This window comes from Gossypium raimondii, chromosome 9, assembly GCF_025698545.1.
Source record: "Gossypium raimondii isolate GPD5lz chromosome 9, ASM2569854v1, whole genome shotgun sequence".
Taxonomy (NCBI): domain Eukaryota; kingdom Viridiplantae; phylum Streptophyta; class Magnoliopsida; order Malvales; family Malvaceae; genus Gossypium; species Gossypium raimondii.
Window position 1 is genome coordinate 16607549 of NC_068573.1, and position 8335 is coordinate 16615883.

Here is an 8335-nt window from a genome sequence, read left to right on the forward strand (position 1 = left end):
ATTATAGTATACATCAAGACCAAAACGGAGCGTTTTGATTAGGATATCTTGCGGCGTTTAATGCTATGCGCCGCTAATACTATACATTAGCGGCGTTTTATTTATAAGCGCCACTAATTGCAATATACATCAAGACCAAACTCTGCGTTTTGGTTAACATCGTTTGCGGCGCTTCCCATAAGCGCCGCTAATACTATACATTACCGGCGTTTTTTCGTAAGAGCCACAAATGCCAATATACATCAAGACCAGAACGCTGCGTGTTGGTCTTGATATTTTGCGACGCTGTGTGGTAAACACCGCTAATGATATTCTATAGTGGCGTTTTATTAGAATCGCCGCTAATGCTAGATCTTTAGTGGCGTTTTTTACTTTGCGCTGCCAATGGTCGATTTTTAGCGGCGTTTGTTATCAAAACGCCACAAGATATGCCGCTAAAAGCCTATTCTGGTGTAGTGCACTAATTATAGTGATTATTCAACACATACCAAAGGTGTGCAATTAGAAGAAATTATATTAAAATCTAATTATACAAACAACTATATTCAAATTCAATTACTATGTGACTTTTTAAATGCGCCTTAATATTAAAAACACTAATATTTTGCTTACTGGCATGGGTATTACCCACCTTGTGAGTTCGAGATATAATTTGTGCACGCTCTTACTAAAAACAAAAAAAAAGAGATGTACCAAAAATATACATTAAACTAGTATGGTTACTACCCACGTTTTTTGTCGGGGAAATTATTTAGTTTTTTGACTAAATTATAGAGGACAAATTTAAAAGTTGTAATATTCTCAAAGTTATTGTACTTTTGTATATTTTGAGTTTAATCTCTATACTTTTATTTTTAGGATTTAATCCTCTACTTTTCAAATTAAAAAAAATAGGTTTCTTTGTTAACAATGTTAAAACTCTTCTATTAAATTTGTTGGTGTGATATTTGAAAGTAAAAAAAAAAACCTCACTTGATATACATGTAACAAAAATGACATTGTAATGGGCTTGAATTTAATTAAAATTTTAATGGTGTTAACAATTTTAAAAATTCACATCACCATTTTAATTAGAATAAAATATTTAGACTAACTAGTGACATTATAAAATTGAGGTACCAAATTATAATAAAGTTAAAGTATAAAGATTAAATTTCAATTTTGAGCGACAAATAGGGATTAAATCTAGAATTTAACCATTCTTATATAATCTGGAAAAAGTAAATGGATTGGAATTGATATTTGGCCATTAGCTTCTCATATAAAAAAATTGTTATTGGATAAGTGTCATGTAAAAAAGTAAACGGATTAGAATTTATATTTGGCAACAATTGGTAAACTACACCATAGGTCACCCAACTATGGGTCATTTCCTTTTTTGATCACTCAATTATTATTTTTTTAAATTGGTCACTCGACTATGGATTTGTTTCTTTTTTGGTGACCCAATTATGATATTTGGCCAATGTGCAATACAAACAACCTATTTATAGGCTTTATCAAGTGGTTTAATAAGCATTTATCTTCAAATTATCAAAAACGATATAAAAAATAATAAACCAGGATCTGTCATGTTAAATTATCAAGAACAAATCAAGACCAAAACTAGATGCGTAAACATACCTGAATCCATTGTTGGAGATTGCCCAGAAGATTTTGAACTTTCAAGAAAATAATTTTCCTCTTTTGTATATCTATCTGATAGGGATGGAAAAGAAATACGAGATATATATCTATTTCTTGGGGACTACTACCTCTTTTTAAATAACTGATTATTAAATTAGTTTCGGGTATTCATTATTTGACCCCAAATCAAATTATAAATACAACTTATGTAACACCCCAAAAATATGAGTTTTTGATTTGCTAAATTTTGTTATTTTTTTTCTATCCATATCTCTGTACATTTGAATTAAATTCTATTTTTGCTTAACTTGTGTTAAGAATGAGTTTGTTGGTTTGGTGGTAAGGAGTTAACTTACCCTTGGGTCTTGTGTTTGAATCTTTGCGCGAGCAAGTGAAAATATTTTTGTTTCTTGTGTGTGCCATCCACATGGGAGTATTGGGTTTGATTTTAAATTCTGAAACATGATAAGTAGTTAGTAATAAGATTTGTTTTATATTTTTTGATATCCCTCGAAAAGCTCCCAAAATATCTCCCATTATTTTTCACGTTTCCCATTCCCTTTCTCCCTCTCTCTTTTCTATTTTCTTTTGTCGTCCATTTGCTATTTACTAAAGTGGTTCTGCTCATAACTTCTTTTATTTTCAATTCCTTCTTTGATGTTCTGATCTTATGAGCTTTCGTGGTACTTGGTAAGGTTATAAGTTCTATTGGTTGTTATGCAATTTGAGGTTGTTTAATTATTTTTGTTGCGAAGAAAGTGGTTTTGGAATTTTATTTATGTGTTATGATGCATTATGAGAAGATTGTGTGACGGTTGGTTCTCCGACAAACTAAGTTCACTTTAAGTTACTGTTTCATTAAGAGGTAAGCGTTTTCGCTGTTGTAGGAGTTGTTGGCTTCTGTTATTGGGTTTGATTGACGATGGTTTTATTAAATTAGTCAATTGGGTGGTAAAATTGTGGTTATTAATCAGTGTTAATTGCCAATCTAGGTACTGGAATACGTAATTTTTGAGCCTACATCAGATATTGACTATGTACGTAACGAAAAATTCAAAAAACAACGAATGATGTAAAGTCGAAAAGCATTTTGTTGACATCACACGGTCATGTGCCAGGCTATGTGACAGACTGTGTGGTAGGCCATGTGTCAGCTTGAGTGGGTCACACGGGCATGTGTGAGGCCATGTGGGCCCAATTTTTGAAAATTTACCCTAGGATTGTATTTTTCGTGTGAGTCGAATTTAGTCATTCCGTAAGGTATGGTATAATATGCCTATAAATCATGATTTTTGATGTTTTGTTTGAGTCAAATGTGACTTATGAAGCATTTGTATGTTATATCTAATAACATTATGTGTTTTATGCTAATATGATCTGAATTTGATATGTATAGCATGTGTGTCATACACGTATTTGATATCTGTTTAGCTTAGTATTTGCATTAGAGTGGGATTATGATTATGGAGGAAGTGTTGGAAGTTTAAGTTATCTGCCTTATTTGGTGGCTCAGCCATGTATATCCGTTTCTGGCATATTATTGCATATTGTTTTGGTAGTTAGACAATAAATATTCTGAAAAGTGGCACACGATTTGTAACACTCTATACCCGGCTCAGTCGCCGAGCCCATGTAACAGGACGCCACATCAACGCCATAAACATCACACAGGCTCATTTGCATGCAAACATCATTAAAGTTGAGCATTTATAGAAAATTTTAAGTCATACATATTCTTAGACGAACTTAAAACGACTTCATAGGTAATTGGCACCATTAATAAGTTAAAACATACTCAAAGGCCTCTTTACAAAAATTCCCGAAAAGTCACATAGGTGTCGATACACAGTCACTGGTATCGATTTTCTCATAGTTGGTGTCGATACCAGTTGGAAAATCAGTACCTTTTTAGCATTCTATGTCTCGTCAAAAATTTAAAACTATGTAATTATCGATACAATTTCAAAAGTGATGTAATTATCGATACAATTTCAAAAGTATCTATATTTTTTCCCCGAGTATTAATACTCGAGAACTGGTACCGATACCAAAATGAGCTACTATTTTCCTACATATTCGAATGACCTCAGAAGTATCGATACTTATGCCCAATTGTTGATACCTCTATACTTAGCAGTAAAAATAACACCAAATCTGGGTAGTTAACATAATTAAGCACATATCGCTTCAACATGTCAATAAACTTCAATAAACAATCATCAAATCGACCATAAAAATTTAGTTAAAAGCATCATCAATATTTCTAATCAAGCAAACCAACAGACTATTAACAATGTCCATAAATCCTAAAAGAAATAAAATCATGCAAACATCTAAAACTTCATGGCAATAATCAACCAACAAAGCTACCACATTGCTTTATTCCTTCAGTTCAATATAATGATAATGATAACACCTACTCAAATACTAGCCTAGCTTGGATCACTTTCTTTGATTTCTGCAACGCCCACACCAAAAATGCTAACTATCTACAAAGTTTAGAAAAGAGTAGGTAAGCTTAAACAAGCTCAACGAATGATCGAAATAACTACTAAGTAAACATGAAATCATACGTCAAACAAAAACGACTAAGGCACTTTCACATACTTGGTTTACTATATTCAAATGCCATAACATACATATAATACCTAACAACTCATCTAACTTAATAGTCACATATTTATGCAAACATTATAAGTCATAATATTTCATTTAATGATAACTTGGCACTTAAGGTTATGAAGCATAAAAGTGGGCACTACCACCACACATCGGATACACGGATCTCCAACACATCAAAGACTCGTAGAGTCGAACATATCCCAAAAGTGTACCATTTAGCTTAGCTCGCCAACACACCAACATATCCTGGTGAATGGAGCTTAGCTCGCATTCCCTTATCTCTCCAAAATTGTCCTAGCCTCAATGCCTGAAGAACATAACATATAAGTCAGTACTGACAAATCCTATGGCATGCCAACTTATCCAATGGTCTCATAAAGTCGCAAGGACAAAATATCCACAATAAATCTCATATTTACTTACCGATTTCCTGCACACTTTCACTTCATATTTGCACTATTAGCACAAAGTTATCACTGCCATTCGGCATGTATTCCATGCCCAAAATTACCATTTTACCTTAAAAAATTCTAGACCCAATTTCAGGATGAGACAACTCTCTCCCTTTAAAAAGAATTTCATCCTCATAATTTACCTAAGCTAAACAAATAAGGATATTATTGTTTCATTACATTTTTGGCTTCCTAAGTAGGCTCTTCTGTCTGGTGGTTGCGCCACAAAACCTTAACCAATGGAACTCTCTTATTTTGCAAAACCTTCTCTTCACGAGCTAGAATCTCAATTAAATCTTCCTTATACGTGAGATTAACTCAAACTTCAATCTCTTCTATAGGTACAATGTGTGACAGATCTGAACGATACTTTTGTAACATAGATACATGGAAAACATCGTGAATTAGCTCAAGTTCTGGCAGCAACTTGAGTCGATAAGCTACTGAACCAATCCTTTGAACAACTTCATAAGGTCCAACATATCTTGGACCCAATTTACCCTTCTTACCAAATATCACAACCTTTTTCCAAGGCGAAACTTCCAAGAACACCTTATTACCGACTTGAAACTTGATATCTCGACATTCCAGATCCACATAATATTTCTGCCCATTGGAGGTTACTTTCAATCGATCACAAATCAACTTCACCTTCTCTTCAGTCTCACGAAAAAAATCCAGTCCAACAACTCGCTTCTCATCCAATTCCATCCAACACAAAGGAGTCTTACACTTGCTACCGTATAATGTTTCAAATGGTACCATTCGAATACTCAACTGAAAACTATTTTTGTTGGTAAACTCTATTAACGATAAATACCTTTCCTAACTACCCCTGAACTCGATCACACAACTTCGCAATATATCTTCTAAAAGTTGAGTTACCCTCTCTGACTGACCATCTATTTGAGGATGATAAGTTGCACTAAAACTAAGCTTTGATCCCAAACCTTCTTGCAAACTCTTCCAAAACCTGAAAGTAAAACGCAGATCCCTATCTGAAATAATAGAAATTGGAACCCCATAAGGATGTACAATTTCAGCACTATTCAATTCTGCCAACTTTTGCAAAGAATGCACTAACAAGAATTGTTCACTCTTCAAAAACCGATAAACTATTACCCATACTAAATCCTTCTTCGTTGGGGTCAAAGGCAAACCTGAAACAAATTCCATGGTGATCCTTTCCCACTTCCATTCAAGAATCGCAATCATTTACAACAAATTTGAAGGATACTTATGTTTTGCTTTCACCGTCTGATAAACCAAACATCAAGTCAAAAAATTTGTAACACGCTTCAAGCCAAGCCATAAATAAATCTCTCGAAGATCATGATACATTTTACCACTACCAGGATGCATAGTGCAAGGGCTACTGATAAGCTATAAAAGTAACAAATTTTAATCCCATTCTTAATGTGTTTTTGGATGATTAATTATGAAAATTAGTGAATTTGATGCTCCTAATCCTTTAAATTCATGTTTCTATACTTAGGAGAGCATTTGGGAGCTAGAGGAGCAAAAAATGAGCCAAAATTGGACAACTAGAGCTGTTTTTAAGAGCCACACAGCCTGGGCATTTCCACATGGGCTAGACACACGCCTATGTTTCAACCTTTGTTAATTTCACACCCTGCTTCCCAAATACGCAGAAAAACATAATTTTTAGGCTTTTTGAGCATTCTAAAGTCTATAAATACTAATTATAAGAAGATATAAGGGAGCCATCAAAGAAGATTGAAGAAAACACTCAAAGAAAACCATTGGAATCAACTCGGAAGCAGATCTCCATCAAGATCGAAGATCTCCTTTTAATTTCTTTCGAAGTATTTATGAGTTTCTTTATGTCTTGTGGTTATTATGACTTTAAGATGTTTTCATTCAGGATTATGAACTAATTCCCTAAATACCTAGGGAAGATGAAACCTAAGACGAATTCTATTATTTGATTTTTGATTTATATGATAAATACTTGATTCTTGTTCTCAATTATGTGGGCTTATTTCTTGTTTTAATTTTTCTGGGATATTAATTCATGTTTAATGTGCTTAATTCAGTGGAGGAAAAATCCTTGTTTAAGAGTAGATCTAGCATAATTGAGTGGAGTTGCATGCAATCCTAGAAATAGGACGACATAAATCTACTAGATTAGAGTCAAATCTAATAGGGGAATCCATAGATCGAGTTAATGCAATGATATGGGTTTTAATTAGAAAGTGATTTCAATTAATCAACTTAGAGTCAGTTGTTCTTTCTCTCGAAAGATATATTAACATAATTTAAGGATTTTTACGGATCAAGGCACAAGTGAATAAATCGTTTAATTTAGATTCATAATAATAGGTGAAGTCTAGGTGGATTCTTTCCTAGGTATTGTCATCTCATTGGTTATCTTTCGATTATTTTCCTGATTCATTCTCTGTTGCGTTCTTAGTTTAATTAGTTTAGTAATTTTAGATTAAAACACATCACTCTAATTTTTCGGCTAAGTAATAAGAAAATGGTAATTACTAATACTTTTATTCCTTGTGGATATGATACCTCTACTCACTGTAGCTATACTGTTATTCGATAGGTGCGCTTGCCTTTGTCGTATTTTTAGTTAGTTTAGTGGACATCAAGTTTTTGGCACCGTTGCCGGGGACTAAAATATTAGTAAAACTTTATTTTTATTAATTTAGCCATTTTTATTTTTATTATATATATTTTAGTTTAGTTTTTACATTGTAATTTTTCTTTTGTTTGCTTCAACAGGTTCTTTTGATTTATGACTAGAAGAAACCCGTTGGGACCATTGTTGTTTGATTGTAAAATTGAAAATACTGCTTGCAGAAACCATAGAGAAGCAAGGCAGAGTCGAGAGAATTTAGTAGACAAACAATAGGGTATTATTATTATTGAAGAGATGGATAATAATTAGAATAATTAGCTACCTCCTGTTATTGCTGTAGCTCCTGTTCCTCATACTATGTACGATTATGCCAAGCCCACTCTAACTGGGGCTGAATCGAGTATTGTAAAACCCACTATTGCTGAAAATAATTTGGAACTGAAGCCGAACACTATTCAGATGGTACAACAGTTTGTTTAGTTCGATGGTTTGCAAGAGGAAGACCCAAATACTCATTTCAAAAATTTCCTAGAAATCTGCGACACTTTCAAGATTAATGGCGCCACTAACGAAGACATTCACCTACAATTATTCCCTTTCTTGTTGAGGAACAAAGCTAAATAGTGGTTAAATTCTTTACCACGAGGTTCTATCACTACATGGGATTAAATGACCGAGAAATTTTTGCTAAAGTACTTCCCACCGGCTAAAATGACCAAGTTGAGGAATGATATCTCTTCCTTTGTGCAGATCAATGTAAAGACTTTATATGATGCATGGGAGAGATATAAGGACTTATTGAGAATGTGCCCTCATCATGGGTTACCCTTATGGTTACAGGTTAAAACCTTCTACAAAGGTTTGAATCCTTCAACTAGACAGTTAATCGACGTAGTAGTCATTGGGACTCTACACCGAAAGTGGCTTATGAATTTATTGAAGAGATGACACTGAACAATTATTAGTGGCAAGTCATAAGGACAAAGCCGATAAAAGTAGCGAGTGTCTTTAATTTAGATTCAAT

At 33.6% G+C, this 8335-nt stretch overlaps 1 non-coding gene across 1 annotated transcript; it reads right to left on the reverse strand.

Annotated features, from left to right (window-relative positions):
• Positions 1–8028: 8028 nt before the first annotated feature.
• Positions 8029–8135, reverse strand: LOC128032860 (small nucleolar RNA R71). Its single transcript, XR_008189201.1, has one exon. It is a non-coding gene; the product is annotated as a small nucleolar RNA R71 (small nucleolar RNA).
• Between the last annotated feature and the right edge of the window lie 200 nt (positions 8136–8335).